The 11,851-nt window shown below is 38.8% G+C and overlaps 1 non-coding gene across 1 annotated transcript; it reads right to left on the minus strand.

Annotated features, from left to right (window-relative positions):
• Positions 1-3,615: 3,615 nt before the first annotated feature.
• On the minus strand, positions 3,616-3,722 carry LOC145787012 (U6 spliceosomal RNA). Its single transcript, XR_014291340.1, has one exon. It is a non-coding gene; the product is annotated as a U6 spliceosomal RNA (small nuclear RNA).
• Positions 3,723-11,851: the final 8,129 nt, after the last annotated feature.

The following is an 11,851-nucleotide window of genomic DNA, read 5'->3' on the forward strand; positions in this document are numbered from 1 at the left end:
AAATTTCAATGTAAGCTATCCAATTTAAAACACCAAACCGCAAAAGGTTTGACTTACAAAATGAAGCCTGGTTTGAATGATTATTTGGTTGCTTGTACATGGTTGCAAATTTATGAAATCACTTGAAATCGAAATTGTTGAATTCAAATTGTAAATTCTATTAAAAGCGAAATAATATAAACTTAACTTTTGCAAATTACAGGATACTTTCGCTTTTTTAACTTACAGTATAACAGTGCAACCGACTTTCATATTTCCATTGTACGATTCCATGTTAGACTTTGGTCAACATTTCTATTACTTTAAGACATGGGTCACCAAACTTTTTTCTCTGAGGGCTGGATTGCCGCGAGATTAATAGCTGCGGGCCGGATGCAAATTGCGAAAAGATATACAACTATTTAAAATTTCCATTGACTTGAATTGAGCACAATAAATAACAAAGTCAGTGGTGGAATAGCAAAGTTGTGATGAAAATCGAAAGGTTTCTGGAAAAGTTATCCCCTGCTGTGATAAACTACAGGGCATTGGGATCTTGAAAAAACATTACATCTTTCCAAATTTGGCCTAGGCTGTCCCCATTTATGGTGGCCTAATGATAAACAGCAACATCAGTCCTTTACAAAAAGTTTGGTAACTTTTTTCCTTAACAGTTGTAGTGCAGCTGTTATTTCCGCAGCACGTGGCGGGCCGGATAAAATCAGTTCGCGGGCCGTAGTTTGGTGACCCCTGCTCAAGACAATTACTATACTGAAGAAATTAAACTATATAAATTCCATCTGGTTTATGTTTTTCGGGGTGTAGCCATCTTTTTACTGCTATAAGAAATTCCTTAAATTGATGAATTAGACACTGCTTTTCCTGTTCCTGTCACAACAATAAATTATTTCTCAGGGTAAACGGACAATCTTTTTGATAAGCAAGTTATGCTCTGTATTTTAAAAATATATACGTTCCATAACTTTTTATGTTATAAATTTTTTCCTCTTTAAAATTGTTTTGTATTCAAGTTATCACGCTAGCCTTTTCACTCATACTTTAGTGATTTATTCTGAATTAACACCACAAGAGCAAGAAAAATATCTTCAGGTGGCTTGTGGATCAGATGCCCTTTCTGTTTTATCGGTCCATTTTTCGTATGCGATATGTTTACCATAAGTTTACTTGTTTCAGACGCGATTCTCAGAAACAGTTACTTGCCATTTACAATAGAGTTAGTTTAGTTGTTGTCATCTAAAAATATTCATAACGAAATGGTAGAGAACTGCCAGATTAATTTCAACTAGGGCACTGTAAAAAATTTTCAAATTATCCGAATAAAAAAGTTTGGTCTGAAATTATTTGCTTTAATGATACTCTTTTTAATATTGAAACAGAGAAATTAAAGTTTATCCGCGAATTCCAACCAGAACGAAAAGGGTGAAAATTAGTTAAACATGAAGCACTGCTTGTCCATTCCGTTTGTAGGAAAAGAATCTAAAACATTTGCTCGTAAAATCGGACAGTTTATGATAGAAAAATTTGAGTTGGACTTTTTTCCTACTTAGGCTACAAAACATTCAAAATTAGTTCGAATTTTCAACTAAAGTCCCAGACGCCTTCGTCTCTCTGCTCAAATGTCGTATACAGTTTTACATGTTCGTGTGATTTGGCATTGACATACATCGGTATGTCCACCAGACATTTGACCACAAGAGTACGGGAGCATCTGAACTTTATGGAGTTAAAGAAATGTGCCATCAACGACCATATCACGAAGTTTTCTTTTTGCACAGATCGAAAATTCTCTACTGACTCATTTAAAATTTTACGCAAAGGCAAATCCTAATTTGATGTCAGCTCTATCATTAGTTTTGTTACCAATAATTACAAACGGGATAACACTTTTTCGGGAACATTTGCAATTAGCGCTATCCTAATTTACCGGTCAATTTACCGGTGCTGTTGCTCTAGGTATAACGATTTTCCTGGTAGTTCTAAGCTGAATAACTGAAAGTCTCACAACATATTTTAGTAGCCGCTTCTACACCTGTTGGAAAGTGTGAAAACCTTTACCCTAAAAATCTCTACAAATAACTCCTTTAACTGCCACGGGCTCTTTAAAGAGCCCAGCACTCAAAAATACACACTGTTTGCAATCACCATAAAATAACTCAATTTTTTTGCTTGATTATCGGGTGTTGTAAAACCATCTTATACTTCTTGTCACGACAAAGGAATGTCCCATCAATCTTCTTGCTTTGAGAACAAGCGATACATTTCCTCTTCTTGTCACGACAATATTATTTTCCGGATGCACTGTATAGTATTACATCTTTGTATTAGATTGTCGTATGGTAAGAAAGTAAGTCATACTCTAGTCCAAAAGATGCAATTTAAGTCTTGTTACTCAATGCAAAAAAATAGTTTATCACCCTCATTTTTTAATCATAAATTGATTTCACTATCACAGCATCCTCAGTATGATCATGTCTAGAGCAAAAATAATAACTTGATGTAATTCTTCAAAAGTTTCAGGTTTAGATATGGTGGCGCAGGCTAACAATGCATGTTGCGCCACAATGCAAACAATTATATAATCAACTACTCCGTAATTACTAATGAAGAAACGTAGCATGTAATTGTTTCCATGGTGATTGGTGAATCTTTAAATTGGACATTGTCCAATTTAAAGATTCACCAATCACCATGGAAACAATTACATGCTACGTTTCCAAGTGAGTCTTGAATCTTTTACCGAACGGATTTAAATAAACCCATTGAAAAAGCCTACAGCTCACAAAGTGACATGAAACTACTTTTTTTTTATACCAGCCTCATGTTGTGAAGTGAAATTAGTTTTTATTTAATAGAATGAAACTACAAATTTAAAAACAAATTTAAAGGACTACTTGAGTTTACGAGCCGAAGTTCAATTAAAGTCAGTGAAAGATGGATGGTAAAATCAAAATAACTCAAATATGTTTGTCGTATCCAAGCTTACACCTGGTGGTTGAAGATTTAGTTTAAGTCAGGGGTCACCAAATGGCGGCCCGCCACGCTGTATCGCTACGGCCCGCGGAAGGCATCAGCATACAAGTATAACCAAAAATACTTTTCTTGAGGAGTTAAAGAGCACGAAGGCAAAAAATACTTTCCGGGAAGCGTATTTTCGCTTTGCATACGATTCCACCATACACTTTACGTATGTAAAGTCTATGGTGGAAGTATGTATGCCTATGGTGTACGTATGTAAAGTCTATGATTCTACTGATCGACCAATCAGATTATAGTTCTAGGTGGGGGTTGCTTAAAGTTATTCCAATGCGATGTCCAGCCATATTGTCCCAGTGGTTGATTAAAACGTCTGTTTTCGAATTTCTAAATTGTCTGTGAGCATAGGGTTGCTTATTTTAACTTTGCAAATGTCATTTAAACACTAGTGTGCGTTTCATCGTTATTGTGTTTCACGAGCAGTGTTCTCTTTATGCAAGTTTTTGTTGGCAAAATAGATCGGTGTGCCAATTCAATTTATAATAAATTGGCAAAATATTATATATAAATTTAAAGACTTTTCTGATTGTATTATGAAAATATTTAGCTTAGTAGGCTAGACCTACTGCAAATTTTTTTTTTTTTAATATGGAACGCTTTACGATTTTGTGTGTCATCCTTGCGCAGGGGCCATGCTAATCTTCTCTGTATCGTTCCAATTTTAGTATATGTACTGCCGAAGCAAGTACTGCAAAATATTGTTAATCAACAAATTCTTGCCACGCTGATAAGCACCACAAGCAGGCCCGTATTGCCGGGGGGGGCTTGGGGGGCAATGCCCCTCCAAGCTCAAAGCTTTTAGTTATTTCCTTGTAGAAACATAAGCATTTTAAAACGTTTGTCTGACAATCTGCTGCGTTTGGGACGCATAATGTCCTTTCCAAGCGAAAACATGCGTTCCACAGCCGCGCTGGATGGTATTGGTGTGTTGTATTTCAAAAACATGCCTTGAAAATGTTTACTCTGAAAGGTATCACTATTCTAAGCGTGCTGTGATGGTTTAGCATATATAGCCTAAATCTTTCAGTGAGGTCCACTGCACCAACATCGCTCTTTTCAGGGGCACAGAGCTCTTGAAATAAAGTATCTTCAACCTCCGTGATGACATTCATTAATTTTTCGCTTTCTCTCTCTGATCCCTCGTGCTCTTTGTTTCAAAGTTCTAAAAATCCACATTTTCAACTGCTTAAAATTTTTATTTTTTGTCCTGAAAACACCAGGAATGGCATTTTAGAGGATATAAAAGTGCAAAATTTTCTGGGGGAGCATGCTCCCCAGACCCCCCTAGGAGGCTCGCGCCTTCGGCGCTTGTCCGTTCCTGTCACTTTATGACGTCATATTTAACATCACCATTTACAGCACCCCCATGGCCAAAAGTCACGAGCCGCCACTGCTGCATAGCCTTTTACTTCGCAACAGCTTTTGAGCCCCCCCAAGCTAAAATGTATAACTACGGGCCTGACCACAAGTGACAGTTGTCTATAATAAAAGAAAGACGGTTTTATGGACTCTCACAAAAAGGATGAAAAACCAACTCATTGCTTCTTTAGAGGGAAGACTGTTCATGAACTACGATACAATTACGATTTTTCGGTGATTTTCACAAGCGTTTGTTTTATGGTGCCTGGTTTCTTTTCCCCTGTTATTGGAGCCTATTTTTCGCTGATATGTTTGCAGGTCACTATTGTTGCCTGTATTGCGATGTGTCAAACATTTCTTTGTTTACTGAAATTGTTAATTGCAAGACATCTTTTGTGAAGCGAAGTGACAACACCACTCTTGCTTGGCGATGAATATTCTGATGAAACCGCTCGCCTCGCTATAAGTGCGCAAAACAAGTGACCTCGTTTATTAGGCATTGTTAAAAAAGTCAAAAGTGTTGTAAAAGGAGCTTGGCCTGGCAGTAGCGTTGTTCGATTAATTTCGTTGCTGCGGTATTCTAACATAATTATGAACAACATGTGGGCCTACCGCTGGATACTGGGTACGAAATGCGTTCTTTTCTAGCATGAGAGTCAATCTACCTAACATTTTATTAGTGCGGCCCGCCACAGCTCTCCTTAGTGCCAAAGTGGCCCGTATGCAAAAAAGGTTGGTGACCCCTGGTTTAAGTGGACGAGAAGGCAAAGAAGCCAATCTTCGTGTCCACCTTCAGGCATGCCTTTTAAGTGTCCTGTCAAAGACAAAGCCGCATGCTCTTGAGCGGTGTCGAACTGGTGCCCTTTCGATTGCCGTGCCAGCGCTCTCACCACTCGTCTATGCAGCCGACTCAAATATTTGTTGATCACCAAAGATGCTAAAAACGGATGACAATATGCTATAACCAGTCTGTCCTGGTAGCCACTTTAACAAGTCGAAATTCTGCCACTGCGAATGACTACAATGCAACCGCCATACGGTACTCTGTTTTATTACAACTTATTTTTTTGTGTCTTTAAATGTTCTTTTGAAAGAATTTGATTTTTTAGCATGTCATCACCACCTAACAACGATGTAGTTCTTGTTAGTTAAATTACTTTTTTACTCACTTCTCATGGTGGTTTCCTTGCTCATTTGTGAAAATATGCAGTATAGACACCAGCAGTATAACTCAAAATCTGGCAAACAAAACCTATGAATTTTATTATTTTTGCTCTAGATATGATCATACTGAGGATGCTGTGATAGCGAAATCGTTTTATGATTAAAAAATTAGGCTGGTAAATTGTTTATTGCATTGAGTAACAAGGCTTATTGCATCTTTTAGAGTATGACTTACTTTCTTACCATACGACAATCTAATACAAAGATATAATACTACATAGCACATCCGAAAAATAATGTTGTCGTGACAAGAAGAGGAAATGTAGCGCTTATACTCAAACCAAAAAGATTGATGGGACATTCCTTTGTCGTGACAAGAAGTATAAGATGGTTTTACAACACCGGACAAACATGCAAAAAATTGAGTTATATTATGGTGATTGCAAACAGTGTGTATTTTTGAGGGCACAGGCTCTTTAAAGAACCCGTGGCATTTAAAGGAGTTAGGCTATTTGTAGAGATTTCTGGGGTAAAGGTTTTCACACTTTGCAACAGGTGTAGAAGCGGCTACTAAAATATGTTGAGACTTCCGGTTAATAAGCCTAGAACTACCAGGAAAATCGTTATACCTAGAACGACAGTACCGTCAATTGACCGGTAAATTAGGAAAAGGCTAATTGCAAATGTTCCCGAAAAAAAGTTATCCCGTTTTTAATTGGTAACAAAACTAATGATAGAGCTGACATCAAATTGGGATTTGCCTTTGCGTAAAATTTTAAGTGAGTCAGTAGAGAATTTGCGATCTGTGCAAAAAGAAAACTCCATGATATGGTCTTTGATGGCACTTTTCTGTCTCTAAAGTTCAGTTGCTCCCATACAAATGCAAGTGGAAAAAATGGCACTATGACACTTCCTTGCCTAAATCTGGAGCTCAAGAAGACACTTTGTCACATAATCTACACTCGGTATCTCCAAAAGAGACAATGTGGTCGGCCAGTTTGGAATGCTGGTTACGGAGGATTCTCTTGATTGAGTCTTGGTCACGAAGCTTTACCTTGGCGGAGTTATTCATGGTCTGCATCTGGTCAACATTGATAGATGAGGGTTCGTCGTCGTCGTCGTGTGAGCGTCTGGGGCCGAGGGTCTATCCTTTTACCACCCCAGATTCACGATGTTTCCGAACTACACTGGAAGGCTACTAGAGAGCAGCCAGTCTTTGGTTTCATCATCCATGACACGCAGACCTTCCACTCCGTTAGGTGGCTTGAAAATGGAGCAGTCGTTGATGATGTGGTCTGCGGTCTGTTCCTCGGCACCACATTCACAGGAGAAGGAAGAGGCCATTCTTCATTGGTGTATGGTTGAGCGGAAAAGCCCGACACCCGTACGGAGACGTTTGAGGCGCACCCATGCTTGTCTTGGTAGTGTTAGACCGATGGGACGCGTGTCGGCGTCGGGGGTGAACGAATAGAGTCTGGTGGCGGTTGATTTCCATTCAGAACTCCATTTATGGTCCGCCCAAGCAGCTGCAGAGATGTCTTGTACATCAGCTTTGTTGATGTTGAAGAAGTTGAGCGGCTGGCACGAATGGGTGTCTTGATTTCAGTCGACGGGGGTGCTCGTTTGGGAGAGCAGAGATCTTGTGATGGAGAAGGTGGTTAGGCTCCAGTGCCCGTCGACCGAGGGACAGAGTGGCTTCTCGACGAAGATCAGCAGGTTGGATGCCAGCGAGAATGGGGAGATTGTCCAATGGTGTGGGACGCAGGCATCCGGTCACTGTGCGCAGGGCGCTGTTTATGGCAATGTCGATGTTAAGGCAGTGAGCACTGCGGCACCAAACAGGTGCACAGTACTTTGCAGAAGAGTAGACAAGGGCTAAGGCTGCTATACGCAAAGTGTCAGCCCTCGCTCCCCAGCTAAAGCCTGCCAGACGCTTGAGTAGCGCAGCGCGGGATGTGAGTTTCTTGCGCAGTGACACCAAATCGTGGCGGTATGTGAGCAATCTGTCCAGTGTCACCCCAAGATATCTTGGTTCGGGGCAGAAGGACAGAGATTTTCCGTTGTTCTGGACTTGTAGCTTCACGATCAGCTTCCCGATTATGGAGCTGCTGCCACAGTTTTGGTTTCGCGGAATGATGAGGGCATGTCTTGGGTTTCTGTCGCTTTGATCGTCATCATGCTGACGGCCTTAGTACCACGAATGGAAGCATCACCAGAACAGTAGCTGCGTGGGTTGGCAGTTTTGGAGTTTTCCACTTCCAGGTCTGTAGTCATGATGTCCTTACACCATGTTGTCCGCCAAACACATCTCCACCTGATGGTTAAACCCTTGGTGACCTGCTTGGCTTACATGTGCCCTTGAAACTGGTACGCTTGTAGGTAGCTACTGCAGAATAGCTACAGAAACCACAAATGTAAAGAAATTGAAAAGAGGTCTTAACGAGTAGAGCTATGTGTACAAGTAGCAAATCACTGTGTAGTGGTTACCAAGTCCTGCTACAATAAGTACAAACTACTCACAGCCACAGGGTGGCACGACGTCATCAACGTGACTCGGTGCAATCCACTTGCACCAAGGCAATAACCATAACGCAAAACAAATGTTACTGAACTGTATCAGAAACTAACAATCATTAGTAAGTCGACAGCTTCCAGTATTTGCCTGATGTAATTTTAACTGCAGTAACACTTGTGTTTATACTAAAACAGATGTTATTTGAAGAGCAAGACTAAATATAACAGAAAGGGCATCTGATCCTTAAGCCACCTGAAGATATTTTTCTTGCTCTTGTGGTGTTAATTCAGAATAAATCACTAAAGCATGAGTGAAAAGGCTAGCGTGATAACTTGAATACAAAACAATTTTAAAGAGGAAAAAATTTATAACATAAAAAGTTATGGAATGTATATATTTTGAAAATACAGAGCATAACTTGCTTATCAAAAAGATTCTCTGTATACCCTGAGAAATAATTTATTGTTGTGACTGGAACAGGAAAAGCATTGTCTAATTCATCAATTTAAGGAATTTTTTATAGCAGTAAAAAAGATGGCTACACCCCGTAAAACATAAACCAAATGGAATTTTTATAGTTTAATTTCTTCAGTAGAGTGATTGTCTAGTTAATCAAAGTCTCATATTGAGTGGCAGAATGGAAATGTGAAAGTTGGTTGCACTGTTATACTGTAAGTTAAAACAACGAAAGCATCCTGTAATTTGCAAAAGTTGAGTTGATATTATTTCGCTTTTAATAGAATTTACAATTTGAACAACAATTTTGATTTCAAGTGATTTCATAAATTTGCAACCATATACAAGCAACCAAATAATAATCATTCAAAAACGGCTTGGTTTTGTAGGTAAAGTCTTGTGTGGTTTTGTGTTTTCAATTGGATAGTTTACATTGAAATTTAGTAAACATTGAAATTTTATTGCCTAACCTAGTCCGCCTCGTTAGCTCAGTAGAAGCACGCCTGGCTCAAGATCACGCGGCGCTGGTTCGACTCTCGGGGTGTGCGCTTAAGCAACGCATTTCAGGTCTGCTCTCTATTCAGCGGCACCTAGTGAATGGAATCATTCCCCGCCAACAAGACTTCAACAATCGGAAAACTTCACTCTGTTAATCTCAGTAACCGGCAATGCGTCAAAAGCCTCTACAAGTTTGCGAAACCACCGGGAACAACCCATCAAGGCTTGGTCAGTCCGAGGATATAGATTCGAAACCAACCAACCAAACCAAGCTAACCACGACCTATATTCTCAAATGAATGAAACACATGGGTCAAAACTTAAACAGATTGTTCTGATACGTCCACCACCTTGTAACAATGCGCAGTAAAATATCAATAAGCTCTGCATCACTGAATGACCTTACTGGATAACTTACTTTTACAAAGCTTTTAAACCACAAAAAACAATAGATTGCATCAGAACTTTTATTGTATTTCCGCTTTGCAGGAAAAGTTGAAAAGTTTCCGTAATTTGCAGTTGAAAGGTTTCCGTAATTTGAAATGACTGTAAAAAGAATTTTGGTGTTTTTCACAATGTCGCTACTAGCCGCTGGAGAAATCGTGAATTTCCAAAGTCCAAACAAAAGATCACCATTGCAAGCAACAGAAAGGTCTTCAGGAAATAATTTTGCATATGTCGAAGGTACAGTAATATGCAGAGCTTTACTTTATATTTTAAAGTACGTTCACTTCAGCAGGCCATAGACTTAAGAAGGGCCGTAAGCATTTCTCTAGAGCAGTGTACTGTTCATAATCATGAGAGAAATCAAGGGCTATAGTGGAAGGGGTGACACTCCGCTATCTGCTGCATGCCTTTTAACACTGTCTGTAGCGACACAGGGTTTTATAAGGACGCCCCATTCTCGTAGTGAAATATTTCACAGCAGGATGGTTTTTGAAGGAAATTTGTACATGTCAACCAACCCCAACGCAAAGTTACAGAAATCAATTTCAAAAACACACACCACCCGGCTTTTCATGTCTCATTAAATGTTTTGATGACACACGTTTTGAGTTTAAACTAGTCAATTTCACAAAAAAGCGCATTAGTTCATAATCATGAGAGAAATCAAAGGCTGTAGTGGAAGGGGTGACACTCTGTTATCGACGACACGCCTTTAACCTTATTTTAGTACTATCTGTTTCGTACGCGGAAAGTACGTTACAGGCTGTATCTAAGCCCCGTGCTAATTAATCGCTAGCTAATAACGGGAGCTATAAAAATCACAAAGTCAAAATATTTTACAAAACAATAGCCATGTGCATTGTGCGTATAGAAATTAAATTTATTGAAATGAAGGGTTTGAGATGAAAAAACGTCAGGAAGTTGTTTTTTTTCCGATTTCCCGAAAATACCTTCAAAATTGAAATTTTTTGAATAATCTTATAACAGAGAGTAATGCTAAACTAAATAAAAAATTACTTTTGCTCATAAATATAATGCAGTTCTGGACGTTTTTACATTTTCAAAGTAATTGCACTAACTTTTATATTGCACTAACATTAATATATTATGTTACTAGCATTGTCTAGCTCTAGTCACCTGAGACGAAGTGCTTATTGTAAAGGGCAGGAAGGTAGAAAAATGACCAGCGTAGGTTTAGAAAATTCGCAACGAATAAAAACTAAAAGTCAAGAAATTTTACATTTCTAGCATATTTCCTTCTGTGAAATATTTCACTACTAGAGTGGGGCGTCCTCATAAAACCCCGTGTCGCTACAGATAGTGTTAAGTGTCTTGCCAAAGACAAAGCCACATGCTCTTGAAAGGTGTCGAACCGGCGGCCTTACGAATGTCGACCCCTCTCACCACTCGGCCATGCGGCCGACTCATAGAAGCATTGTACGTAGTCAAAGTAGTGAGAAGCATTGACTTGATTAACAACTAAATATGTACAACTTGACACATAGTGCTAATAGGCTTATAGTTAATGCTAATAAGCTAGTAGTAGAGAATTACCGATTCTACCTCAATTTAAAAGTATGACTTTTAAATTGTTGAAATAGCTATAATTCTAGGAAATGACTTAAAATGTTGAAATAGCCTAGTCACATGACCCCGATATGGTTCACCAAAAATACTTTTATTAAAAGGAGTGAAAATATTGATATTCACTCACTAATCGGAAAATTATCAAGACCAAAAGGTGGTTTTACTGTGCTAAGTCACAAATACAAAGGTCCGTTCAACCCTCTTGATCAACAACTCGATGGAAATAACAATCAGCTGCCAGGTCAAGAACCGTTCAATTAAGTTGATGCTATTGCTTTGAGAAGAAATTCGTTCAAGAAGTGGTTGGAACAAAGTGCAAGCTGGGGCTTGGAGTAAAAAATAGTGGGTCCACTAGTTGATGAGTTTCATAAACCATAAGGAGGAAATTTAATCGACGACAGGTATTTTCAAAAGGAGGATGACATTTGGGCTGCAGATTTAGTTAAAATGCAAAATTTTCCAGATAGAACAATGGTGTGAGCTACTTGTTGATGCCATAATTGATGTATTTTCTAAATTTTGTTTTATTGAAACGCTAAAAGATAAAAAGAGTAAAACAGTCGCAAAAGCTTTTCAAAATATTTTGAAACAATTTGGGAGAAGGCCAAAAATGGTCTGGGTTGATAAAGGGAAAGAATTTTTCAATTAATATGTGACAGCAACAATCGTCCTGTACATAACAGAAAATGAAAAAAATCGAGTGTGGTTGAACGTTGGAATCGAACAATAAAGGAAAAAATGTGGAAACGATTTACTGAAACAAGCTCAACACAATTTGTGGATTGGCTTCTT

The sequence above is a fragment of the Aplidium turbinatum genome, chromosome 17, assembly GCF_918807975.1.
Source record: "Aplidium turbinatum chromosome 17, kaAplTurb1.1, whole genome shotgun sequence".
In the NCBI taxonomy this organism is placed as follows: domain Eukaryota; kingdom Metazoa; phylum Chordata; class Ascidiacea; order Aplousobranchia; family Polyclinidae; genus Aplidium; species Aplidium turbinatum.